The sequence below is a fragment of the Monodelphis domestica genome, chromosome 2, assembly GCF_027887165.1.
Source record: "Monodelphis domestica isolate mMonDom1 chromosome 2, mMonDom1.pri, whole genome shotgun sequence".
NCBI classification, from domain to species: domain Eukaryota; kingdom Metazoa; phylum Chordata; class Mammalia; order Didelphimorphia; family Didelphidae; genus Monodelphis; species Monodelphis domestica.
Genome location: NC_077228.1, coordinates 115,425,546 through 115,439,207, shown reverse-complemented (window position 1 = coordinate 115,439,207; position 13,662 = coordinate 115,425,546).

Below are 13,662 nucleotides of genomic sequence, written 5' to 3'. Positions count from 1 at the left end.
GATAAGCATTGAGACTGAGACAAAAAAGGAAGAAGGAGGAATTTTAAATAAATAAATGGCTACCATGACAAAAGGAGCTCACAAGCTGGATTTCTTCTTCTCTTGGTGTTGTAATTATAGCTGTTTTCCCATTCCTGATCCTGATCTATTTAAGGGCACTTGGGGCAGTTTTGTAACAAAACAATGAGGGATATTTCTACCATTACATCTGATGTCAGGCCTGAGCTGTGCAGCCCTTGAAACATAACTCTTCATTTAGTGGCAGCAAGATGGTGTAAGATTCAACTATCAATTGATCAATAATTATTAAACATCTACCCTATGCCAACCACTGTGTTAAGTACTGGGAATACAAGCTCTTGAAGAGTTTACAGTCTAGTGGGGGAGATAACATGTGAACAAATCTTTAGAAAGCAAGCTTTATTCAGGTTAAATAGAAAATGATTCACAGAGGGGGCACACTGGAATTAAGAGCAGTTAAGGAAGAATTTCCATAGAAAGCAGGATTTTAGGTGGGACTTAAAGGAGGTTATCAGTTGAAGCAGAGGAAGGAGATCATTCTAGGCATGAGGAGTACACAAATACCAGGAACCAAGAGATGGAATGTCTTGTTAATGGAAGACCTAGGAAGCCTTTGTCATTGGATCTAACAGTATATGTCAGGGAGTTGGGTATAAGAAGCCTGGAGAAGTATAAGCGGGCTTATGAAGGACTTTGAATGCCAAATAGAGAGTTTTGTATTTGATCCTGTGGGCAATAGGATGGCAAGAAGTACAGGACTTAGCATTGAGGTATGGCATTTAGGTTAGCTTCAGGGCTCATCATGTCCAACTTCTCTCCCGCACCTTTAGTCAACCTTTGTAACATCATTCTAACCCTGACCTCCTGACCTACTTGGTAAGATGGGCCAAAATGTCTCAGCTGAGAGTTATACTGATGTTCTAAAGGTGCCAGGTTTAAACCCAGGTTTGGTCAGTGGAAGTGGCTCTTAAAATTTTTTGGAAGACAGAAAGGTATTGTGGGAAAAAAGTAATGAATTTTAATAGAATCTTAGCTCTATCAATATACTACCTGAGTGAACCAATCACTTAATTTTACTAGACATTAGGCTCCTCTATAAATTTAAGGGTTTGCACTGGATCACCCTAAGTTCCTTTCTAGTTTTAAATCTATGATTTTAAGAACTGATTACACACACACAGACATACACACACACACACACACACACATACACACACTCAAGAAAAAAGAGAGGAGGGTCCAGAGATTCTGAATAAGGAGACTCTGTTTGAAATTCCATTTTCAGCCAGATTCCCTTCTAGGGCTGGGAAAACCAGAGTTGATGTAAATAAACATTTCCTAAATGCACTCAATGAAAAATCAATTACACAGCAAAGTGGTTGAGGTTTGGATAAGCAACCTAATTGTTCCCCCTGAGGCTGCTGGCAGGAAACTTCACTCTCCAACCACAGAGTCCCTTGGGGTATTGTGGATTGGGCAACCTCTGACCAGTCCACCAAGGAGGCTTGGGTTGAGACATGACAGTGTTTGGGATTTGTTCCATTCCACTGCGTTTGAATTGAGACTGAACAGGGTTCTCCAAGGGTGGCCAGGCAGCAGGGCATCAATGATCACTGTTGAAATGTGATGTGTTTGTGTGAGACCTTCCAACAATAATCTAGATTTGCTTGCTGATGCCTCTGGGTCTTTCAGGTGGCTGGTTCATATTGGCCAACAGAGATTGGCAAGACTCAGCAGGGGTAACTTTCTTTTACAGAGCTGCCAAAGAAGAATTCCCTTTCTCAATGTGCAAAGCCCACCAAATAAGCAAAAATGGGATGATGGGTAGGGAGGCTGATGCTTAGGGAAGGAAGGACTCTTTTGATTTAAGTGCATATTTTTAATTTCTCTAAATTCGGCTTTTCATGGTACATAGGTAAGTAATTTGTGAGGAGTGCTATAGACGAGGAAACTGTGGTCCACAGATATGAAATGTTTTGCCCATAGACATAAAGTAAAAAGATGTTAAGTCTGGATAAGGAACTCTGGGAAGCCAAATAACAACAAGAAAGCACTAAGTATTTGGAGTAGTAAAGTATTAAAGGAGAGGTGGAAGGACTTTGGAAACAAAACTTATTTAATGTTGCAAATTTGCTTCTGCTCAGTCCTGGTTTCATAGGAAACAAAACCAAACAAACGATATACAAAGGAATAATGGAATACTCTTATTAAATTCTTTCAGTTGTATCTGACTCTTTGTGACTTTATTTGGGATTTTCTGGGTAAAGATACTGTAGTGATTTGCTGTTTCCTTCTCCAGCTCATTTTACAGATGAGGAAATTGAGGCAAATAGGGTTGAGTGACTTGCCCAAGTTTACACATCTCGTTAGTCTTAGACCAGATTAGAACTCATGAAGATGAATCTTCCTGACTCTAGGCTCAACACTCTATCCACTGCATTTTTAATTAACTTCTCCCAGATAGTCTAATACTCTAATACAAAGCAATTTGTGCAACAGACATTTATTTAGTCCTTACTGTGTACTAGATTCTATACTAGGTGTTAGAGAAAAAAAGACAAAAGTGAGACCCTGTATACTCTCAAGGACCTTATATTTTATTAGGGTAATATGTATAAAATTACAGTAAATACAATTTGAGGAGGGAAGGAACATCCACAAAAAGGAGGAAGATCAGAAAAGCATTGGGTAGGATTTGAGGAAACTAAGGTGTCTGAAAGGTATTAATCAGGAGCATGTACAATCCAGAACTATGGCAAAGCATACAGGTGGGTAACATGACATTGAGGACAGAGATAAGAGATGGAACGCCAAGTTCATAGAAGAGCCAGTAGACTAGTTTTGTTGCAATGTAGGAAACATGAAGGGGAACCATAAGAAATAAGTGTGGAAAGGAAGGTTGAAGCCATATTGTGTAAACCAACATAAACTGATATAACCGACAGCCCAAGGAGTTTGTCATTCAGTTTGTCATTGTTGATTTTAGAAGAGACCAAAGGTACCACTGAGTGAAGTCTTGACTTGAGTAAATTGGATTTAAGTGAGGCAGAGTTGAAAGTTATCAGCCTCATTCTTTCTTCCAGTCACTGAAGTCCAAAAGCAAGACAAAAGTCAGGATGACTGGTGATGGCAATTAAGCAATTATTAGGCATCAAGCAATGTCCTAAATTATGGGGATTAAAGAAAGAAAAAAACACAGTCTCTGCCCTTGAGGGGTTTACATTCTAATGGGACAACAACATATAAACAATTCTATTCAGAGTATATAGAAAATAATTTCAAAGGGAAGACAGTTGAAAGTATTGGGAAAGGGCTCTTGCAGAAGGTGGGATGTGAGTTGAGTCTTCAAGGAAGCCAGGAGAGGTAGGAGGCTAAAATAGGGAAAGAGAGCAATGCAGAAATGAAGCAGGGTCTGTCATGCAAAAGCATGACAGATTTGGAACAGAGTATTATAAGCCAATGACACAAGATGATAACATATATGGAAGGGTGTGAAATGTATAAGGATTAGAAAAGAAAGACGTCAAGTTGCAAAGGGCTTTAAATATTAAAAAGAGGATTTTATAATTGATGCTGGGTGTAATAGGAAGCCACTGGAGTATATTGATTGGGAAGGACAGTAGAGGATATGATCAGATCCATACTTCAAGATTATTTGGTTAGCTGAATGAAGAGTGACCTGGAGTGGGGAGACTCTTGAAAGGATGACAGAAAAGGCACTCTTCTGGAGATGGGAGAGGATTGGATCTACAGTACCTGCTGAGGGGTTTTCCTTGGCAAGGAGAGGGACTGCCTCTTCATTTAAGATAGGAGTGAATGAAGACCTAGTAGGGGAAGATTTCTAAAAGAAGGGAGATGAAGAAGAGAAAAGGAGAGGGAGCTTTTAGTGAATATCTTTAATTTTTTCAGTCTTTTGATGTGGTCTTCTGCTGAGATCCTTGTGGTAGGGGGTGCTGTGGGAAGTTTGAGGAGGAAAGAAAAGGTTTTGGAGCAATTGCTGTGACAAGAATGTCTGGAACAGCTGATGTGCTGAGTGGAATAGAAAATTTATTAGGGAAGTATAAATGGATTGCTTTGCTTCAGTTGAAACTATGTCACATTTGTAGCAAAATTTGTAGTGAACCCAAGTCAGCAATTTTATGATTTTCTCCAGTTCTGTTCAAAGCATGTTCAAGGGAAGGATGTTGGTAGTTGGTGGGGATAATCGAAGGTTAGGGTGTAATTAGTGATAGCACAAGGGGGTAAAAGATTTGACAGCACAGGACAGTGTAGACTTAAACTGTTTCAGCAAGATGGAGGGGAGATTAAGAAAGAGAGTAGTAAGTAGTTAGTGTAGGGGTGATAGCCTGGGAAAGAACACAATTATGTAATTATACAATAATATTTATTATATAATTTATATTTTATTTTATCCTAGAGGCAGTAGGGAGTCACTAGAGACTTTGATTGTGACATGGTCAGACTTGCATCTTAGCAATATTATTTTGGTTGCTATGTAGAAGATGAATTAAAGAGGAGAGAGAATGGAAAAAGGAGAACAATTGGGAAGGAATGTAGCAGTTCAGTTAAGAGCTCATAAAAGCCCTCAATAGGATAGTTACCATTCAAGTTTCTACATCTTCTATTTTTCAGGGTAAAATAAATAAGTAATAATTATAAGTAATAATAATAACTGACATTTATAAAACACTTTTAATCTTTATTAACTACTTATATATTTTTTTCTCATTTATTCATCACAATTGCCCTATGAGGGAAGGAGTATAAATTAATATTATTTTATAGACGAGGAAATTATGCTTCAAAGAAGTTAAAGGACTTCCTCTCAATAGTCAACAAATTTGTGCCAGAGGCAGGGTTCAAATTCAGCTTTAGAAGGGATCCTTTAAAGCAAAATTAAATTGTTCCAAATTGAATAGAATTATAACTGGTGTTCCTTCAAAGATCCACAAGGCCAAGGAGTTAGCCTAGAGGAGTGAGAATTGGCCAGTCACAGATCCTGATGACCTGTCAATTTAAATGGGAGTCAATATCTTTGTTAGTGTCTGGTTAGTGTCTCAAGTGTCAGTGGCCACTGAGGATTCTGGGTAGCTTATGAAGTCTGACCCTTTGATTATTTGATCCTTGGAGAGTTGGGAAACCAATACATCCTGGGCCCTATGCTGATTTCCCATCGTGTAACTATTATGATAACAAGACAATTCAGATGATTTGATTTTTGTCTGGTACAGCAACTGAGCCCCAAATAATTTTATAGGAATTCAGAAAGCATACAGATACATGTTAAGGAGGAGTGTAAGAGATGGTGAAAATGGGGTCAGGACTGGTTGCCTTCAACTCATCCTAGCTCCGAACTTTCCCATCCACCTCATTTTGAAATTTCCTGCTGCCATCCAAATTTGTATTGTCTATAGGCTGGCCCCTGGAGTCCCTGCTTCATCCCTGCCCATATTGCATCTTGATTATGAAATAATAGCCAGCATTAATAGAACATGTTGCATGCATTATCTTCAAATGAGGTAACATATGCAAAGGGCTTTGTAAACCTTAACATCTGATATAACTGGTAACTGTTATTATTATTATCTCATTTGATTCTTATAACAATTCTCTGAAGTCAATACCAGAGTTATTATTCCTCTTTTAGGGCAGATGAAGGAGCCGAGAGAAGGAGGTTGTTCATGGTCTCCTAGCTAGTAAATAACAGAGATAGTATTTGAAGCCAGGCTTTCCTAGCTTTTGCCCTAGCATACAGATCCATTATCCATGCTGCCCTTCTACTAGAGCCTTTATCTACCCCAAACCTATTCCTGATACAAGTTTCCTTCTACTTGACAAAGATTTTCACTAGCTTAAATCCATTTGCCAGTGAGCCTTCTTTGGCCCAAGACAGGTCATATATCTAGGATTCTTAGAAGTCTTAAAAAAAATCCCTTCTTGTCACCCAGTTGCTAGGATCAAATTTCCTATACCAAAGCCCTTTTATCTATGTCCCTTCTTGATAATAGTTGGTTAGCAAGGTGGTACTAGAGCACCAGATTGGGAGTCAGGAAGACTTGTTTTCCTGAGTTCAAATCTTGCCTCAGACACTTACTAGCTGTGTGACCCTGGGAAAGCTACTTAACCCTGCTTGCCTCTGTTTCCTCAACTGTAAAATGTGCTAAAAAATTATATAGAATATAATCTAAGGTTTTCCCAAAATGTGCTAAAACAATATGCTAAAAAAAGGGAAATGGCAAACTATTCCAGTATTTTGCCAAGAAATCCCCAAATTGGAATTGTTGGAGTTGGAATGTAGATGAAAGCATACTATTTTTCACTTTAGTGTATTTGGGTTTTATTTTGGGGGTTTGGTTTTATATAAATATTCTCTTTCAACAATGAACAATATGGAAATAGGTTTTACATAGATAATACATGTCTAACCCAGATAAAATTGTTTACCATTACCAGAAAGGGGGAGGGAAGAAAGGAAGGGAGATAATTTGGATCCTATAACCTGTAATTATTAAATAAACTATCTTTTAAAAAGTCCCAAACTTGGTTATGAATAGAGTCATACATGACTAAAAAATGACTGAACAACAACAGATAATAATTACTCATACCATAATGGTATTTTCTATTATTACTTTCTTTGATTTCTACAATGAACCTATAAAAATAGGTATTATAGATATTATATTCAATTTTTATAAGTGACAAGACAGAGGCTCAGAGGAATTAAATATCTTACCTATGGTCACAAAAAAAGTGGGATTATATTAGAATATAATCTAAGGTTTTCCCAAATCCAAGTATGGCGGTCTATCCACTAGTGTCTGAGAACATATACCCATTTTATAGGAGAGAAAACTGAGACTCGGAAAGGTTAAGTTTCTTGTCTATGGAAACAGGGTTGTTAATTCCAGAGGTAGAATCAAAGATCCCTTAATTCCAAGTTTAGTACTCTTTCTACTATGATATGTTGCCTCTCTGTTAATTTTCAACCTCCTACCTCTAGGGTACTTCTTTGTCCAAATGCTATTCTTTAATTGCAAACCAACTACACTTTCATGAACATTGTTCATCCCAGTCAAACAGGGTAGTATACTTAGAATGCAATTCATGGAATTATTTTTCACTGTCTCCCACCCCCACCCAGTCAACTACTTCTTGCCCCAAAATATCTCCCTATATTCCATGACAACTGAAATTACGCCACTAGATAGTCATGCCTTTAGATTAAGGCATTGTGTCTACAGGAGTCTTCTGTTAAATTAATAAAAAATATTTACTAAAAGGACATGTAATTTTTTTGGATATTAAATCATTATTAGCCATTAATGTCTTATCATGGATTTGTTCATATGAGCAGATTGATTCCCCATTGAATAACCAACACATTGGAGGATGCTGAATGAATATGATAGACAATGGATAAGTTTTGCAGGAAAAAGATTGGTTCGTGGTATAGGATGATGCTCAGAAAGATAGACTGAGGTGGGCTATCACAGCTGGGGAAGGGTTCTGGGAAGCTTGAGAGAATTGGGCAACTTGAAGATGGTAGTATTAAGTGCTGGTTGAGGGACACTGAAAAGAAATTAGAAGAGGTCTGAAGACCAAATTTAGATAAGTCAAGATTTTGCCCTGGGATAATCTGTTTCCATTAAGAGTTAAAGTGGAAGCAACCTTTAAAATCTTCTGATCTAGCCCTATGCTTTTTTGCATATAGGCAACTGAGGTCCAGAGGGGTTAAATAATTTCTCTGAGGTTATATGGAGAGTAATTGGCAACCATGAGATTTAAACTCAATTCTTTTAACTACACCTTACAGATTTAAAGCCATGTTTGTGTATTATAAATCCAATTCTCTTTCCATTATACCACAAAGCCTTCCATAGGTATGTGGATGGAAAGAAAGCTCTGTCCCTGATAAAATGCTTTGCAACCTCTAACATACTATAGAAATACTTTTCCTATTAGCTGTTATTTATGTATGTAAGACGGGAATGAGATGAAGCCTATGGAAATACTTTCCAAACTATTAAGCATTCTATAAAGGAAAGTGTATAAATACTATTCTTTTTATTCTTATTTAAAATAACTGCCTACAAGCTTTAGCATAGACTGTTTCCCCCTTCAGGGGCAGGAATGGAGGCTATTCCCTAAAGGATGCTTAGGCTCCTGGACTGTACTTTCTTCAGGTGAAAAGCAATAAGTGTTGATGGGGAGAGAGTGGGTGCTATCCTGGCAGTTCAGATACACTCAATTTCAAATCTGGCAAATGAAAACAAGAGTGAGAAGGGGCCCTGGATCGTAAATCTAGCCCTAGCTTGGGTGACTTTCCATTACAACAGATGAGTAATAGCATTGGCTGCGAATAAGGTTCCATAACCCCATAACTTTCAAAGATGTTGAGTTTATAATGAAGGGATTCCTTTCAAGTTCCTTTTCCTATGTGAAACCCTGAACAGGCAGTCTGTCCTATTTAAAATTAGAGCAAACTGGGAATCAAGAGACATTCATTTAAGTCTATCTTCTTCCATGTACCAGTATGTGACCCTGAGCAAGTCCTTCTCCTTGAATCTGTTTCCTCCTTTGGAAAATAATAGGATGGGACTAACTCATCTCTAAAGTCTTTCATGGCTCTAACATTCCATTTTACCTCCTCTCTATCTGGCCAGCTGAAAGATTTCTTGACTCGATATAAATACATGTTATCTGATGGTATTGATTGAACCTGAGATAAGCATCCCTCTCTTCTGGGTTCTTGCTGATGTTGGCATGATCCATTTCATTCTGAAAGTCTCTCTAGAAAATCCCAGGATGGGTAGAAAAGTCTGGGAAATAAATTCAGCCGCCTATGGGTCATCATAATCTGTCCACAGGCCATCAATGGAAGGAGGGAGAAAGGACCATTGAACTGCTGAAGGAGGAAGGTAGCAGATGATTCAAATGGTAACAGTGAGAGATCATTAAGATTTTAAAGGAAGAGAGCCAGAGTTCACGCTCAATGTTATCTAATTATTTTGCTTTATAGATAAAATCCATTTAGGGAGAAAAATAGGTTTTATATTGGCCAAGAAGTAGGACAAAGCTACTGGGTTTTATAAAGACAAGAATGTGGACTAGATGGGTGGGGAATGGTGACCTCCCTTCTGTGCTTACCTCTTACCCTTTTTCAAACTCATTTGCATGGCAATTCAGAGAAGAGTTCAGGAATTTCGAATCTTCAAGCATGTGAAAACTTCCCTGGTGGAAGAGGTGGATGAGAAAAATTTCCTTGCAATAACCATGAAGGGGTCTGTAGCTGGCACAGTGGAATGCCTTGAGCTTGGTCAACCATAGAAGGCACCAAGGTCATCTGCTGCATCCCAGACCAAGACTTTTAAGCCTTGCCATTGGACTTCCAAGACTGGAAGAGAGAGTAAGACCAATGACTTCATGCTGCTCTCTCTCACTTAAATTCAATTCATGTGCAAGTCAATGGTCCTCTTCGAAATGAAGGATGAACAATCATTTTAAATTAGGTAGTTGAATGGGACAAAGGCTTGGGATTTTAGATCCAGATAAAAGAAAATATAATTTTAGCCTGGGGAGAGGCATTCAGCATGACTTTTGTTAGCTAGGTGTGGTGGTTCCCATCTTTTGTATATGACTATATAGCTACCAGATTACCTCTAGCAGGGGCAACATCACCCTTATGGTTCACAACATCAAGTCATTCACCACATTTTGTCAATTTTATATTCACTCTTACATCCATTCCCTTTATTCCAGTCAGATGAACATTATCCTAGCTCAGACCCTCATTAATTCTTGCCTCCACTATAGCAACAGCTTGCTTTCTTTGCTTCAGGTTTCTCCCCTTCCTAATTCATCCTCTATATGACAGCCAAAATGATATTATGACAGTTCAAGTCTGACCCTATCATACTACTGCATGATTGACCTTGTTTCCTACCCTTTACACATGACTTTCCTTCTCTCACCTTTAATCCTTGGAGCAAAACGGTTCCCCGTGCATGGAATTCACTCCCTTTTCACCTCCACCGCTTAGAATACTTTATTTTCTTTCAAAATTAGCTGTGACTTGCTCCAATTATTTTGAATATATCTATATAGATCTATTTTGCATACATTGTTCAAAGTTTCCCCCTATAGAACACATATTCCTTGAGGACAGGGATTGTTTATTATTTCTTATTCCCAGGACCTAGCACAGCACCTGGCATGTAGCACTTAATAAATTGATGCTGACCAATTAATCAGGGAAAGGCTTCCTGGTCATCACATCCTAGAAGAATTGAATTGAGAGGGCCAACAAATTTCCCTGAAGACATGAAGTCAGTAATGTGGGAGCCAGTAGCATTGACCAGCAGAGAACAGTGAAATGTTGCACCCTGAATATAATGCACTAGCATGTTTGATCCTTGCCTAACATATGTTGTTTCTATCATTAGACTATCCACTCCTTGAAGGCATGGGTTGTCTTTGCTTGTATTTGTAGCCCCCAACACTTAGCACAGTTTTTGGCACATAGTAAGCAGTTAATAAATACTTTTTTTCATTCATTTTTTCACTTCTCTATGGGTCTAGGGAACTGAACTGAACCTGACTAGCCTATATCAGAAGGCAACATTACTTCTACAATTCATAAAATTAAGAAAAATCCAGCTGGCATCTGTACTGTGGCTACAAAGTTGACTTAATCACATAATTTATTTGGGGAATAGCTAAGTGACTCAGTGATTAGAGAAACCTCCCCAAAGATGGGAGGTCCTATGTTCAAATCTGGTCTCAGACATGTCCTAGCTGTGTGACCCTGGACAAGTCACTTATCCCCAATTGCCTAGCCCCTACCACTCTTCTATCTTAGAACCAATAAATAATATTGATTTTAAGATGGAAGGTAGGGGTTTAAACAAAGAGTTTGATTTCATTATCCATATATGAAAAACTATGTGGGTGAAAAATGAGTAATGTTTAGATTATGACATATAATTAGATAAAGAATGGATTTGATAGTGAATATAGAATTTATGAAATGTGGCAAATGTCCTTGATATGTGGGAGAATAAGGAGCAAAGGATAATTTTGAGGTTGTGAACTGGAATGATGATGGAGATCTTGATACGGGTAATATAACAACCCATAGAACTTGTCCATCAACATATATTTCTCGAAGAGACATTGCAAACGCACATTGATCTTGATTCAGAATTGATCAGGAACAAAGAGAATAAGCTGATTTGTCTTTGGGATATTATACAATTCTATGAATGACTTCAAGCCTCACTCTGAAACTAAAGGCCTTTTTTTTTTTAACCTCCATCTTCTTCTGGGGATTTTGTAAAGCTCATTGTGAAAGACTTTAAGAGCCAAGCAGAGGATTTTATATTTTATCCTGGAAGTCCGGTAAGGGGTGGAGGAGTTAATTTGGGAAGACATGAATTTGAATCTTGTCTCAGATATTTATTAGCTTTGTGATTTTGGACAACTCACTTTCTGAGACTTAGTTTCTTCATCTGTAAAATGGGGATAATGATAGTACCTAGTTCACAAGGGTTGCTATAAAGATAAAAATGAAATAACTTATAAAAGCAGTTGGCAAACTTGAAGTGCTATTAAATAAATATAAACATTAGCTTTATAATCATTATCTTAATAATTACTATATTCATCATTATATTTATTTATTGAGACCTTTTCTGAGAGAGCCCTTGTTTCCTCATACTAGACTTAATACCATCAGCCACTGAATGGCTCAAGTGACAAAGTACTAAGGAACACAGACAGCATCGTGGGTTGGGAGAAACTCATTTACGCCTAGCAAGTCATCAGTGCCTTCTCTTCTCTTTTGCCTTTCTCCTTCTTGGCCTTTCCATCTTCCCCCTTTTCCTGGCTCACATTTTCTTATCATTACATTCCTGCACACTTCTCTCATCTACAGCTCATTTCTTTTGATTCAAATCATTAACTTTACCCCATTTCATTCCACGCATCAGATATCAGATGACTTCTTTTCCTCTTAAGACAAAGCTTTCCATCAGCTCCAACTGCAATTTTCTTATCTGAATTCCCTTTTTTAGTGTAGACCCCTGATTTCATTCCTATAAGGAATTCCCAGTGTGGGAAATTTCCTTTACCAATGTAAATCAGCAAGTGTCCTGCAAGTTACTAGTTTGAGAAAACTGCTGGAGATGATGAGAGCTTAGATGATTCATCCGGTTAATATATCAGAGGTGGAGGGAATTGAGGCCAGGTCTACTTCACTGAGACCATCTCCAGTTGCTGTGCCATCATATTGCCTCTCTATACCCTTTGTGAAATTGATTATTGGTTACTGATTAATTAATTATTAAGAGCTTTTATTTAATCACTGAAACAAACATCTTTGGGTCAGATTTAGATTTAATTGTACAGGTCTCAGCAATAGTTTGTAAGAATTTAAGTACTCTAATTTTAAGGGATACAAGCTGGTCCTGTCTCATGAGGGATGTATAAAGATGATGACTGGTGGATAAGTCAAGGTGGTCAGGAGATGTTTTGCCTAGTACCAGATCTCTCTGGTATTGAGTGGTGTCTGGCTTGAAACTTTCCAGAAAATATTCAACTCTGAGTTTTTCCTGTTGCTATAGATTCTGGAGACCCCCTCCCTCTTGCAAATCAAAATGATTAAACAAAATGTATAGTCCACCCTTTGCCTTTCTTATAGATCAATCATGGCCTTAGGTTAGTTCATGTCACTGCTTTATTTTTGGCCCCCCATGTAACCTGCTCCTTTTTCAATTGTATACAAAGCTTCTCTGATTGTCAGAGGTGTTTCTGGTCTATCATGTCAACTGGCCATAATAAATAGATTTTGCTTAGAACCTTGTGCCTCAGATTCTTGTTTTTTTTTTTTTTATCATGACACCTTAACGTTGTAAATATTTTTATATATTTTGAGGAAAGGATAGACCCAAGACCAGACCTTCACAAATGAATAAACTGCTCATAATGGTAAATGGCTATCTGTCACAGTGGCTAGAAGACCTGGAGACAAGAAGATCAGAGTGTGAGTCCTCTCTCTGAGACACTTACCAGCTATGTGATCCTGGGCTACTCAGTTATTCTCTCTTAGGGTCAGTTTCCTCATTTGTAAATTGAGGGTTATAATAACACAGCTCACAGATCTATTGCCAAGATCAAATAAGATAATATAAAATACTTTATAAACTTGAAATTGTATGTCAATGTTTGTTTATTATTTATGATTATAAAAAAGCTTATAATATAAATTTAGAGCTAGAAAAAACGTTTGTGTTTGACTCCACTATATTACAAATGTCCAAAGCCAAACAGGTAAGTAATTTAGTCAGGATTTGAAGCTAGGTCCTCTGATGATAAATCCAGGACTGTTTCTGCTATTCTGTGATCCTTGCATTAGATTTAGAGTCAGAAGACTTGGGTTCACTGCTGGCACCATTAATGACTTGTCTTTGTGATGATGAGGAAATTATTTGATTTCTTAGTGTCTTAATTTCTTCAACTATAAAATAAGATATCCTGGCTACATCAAAGAATTTGTTCTGAGGATAAAATAGGATAGAATGTGAATGTCTGTGAAAAGCATATTATGAAATATGTCCACCATAGTACTCTGTATCCAATAGG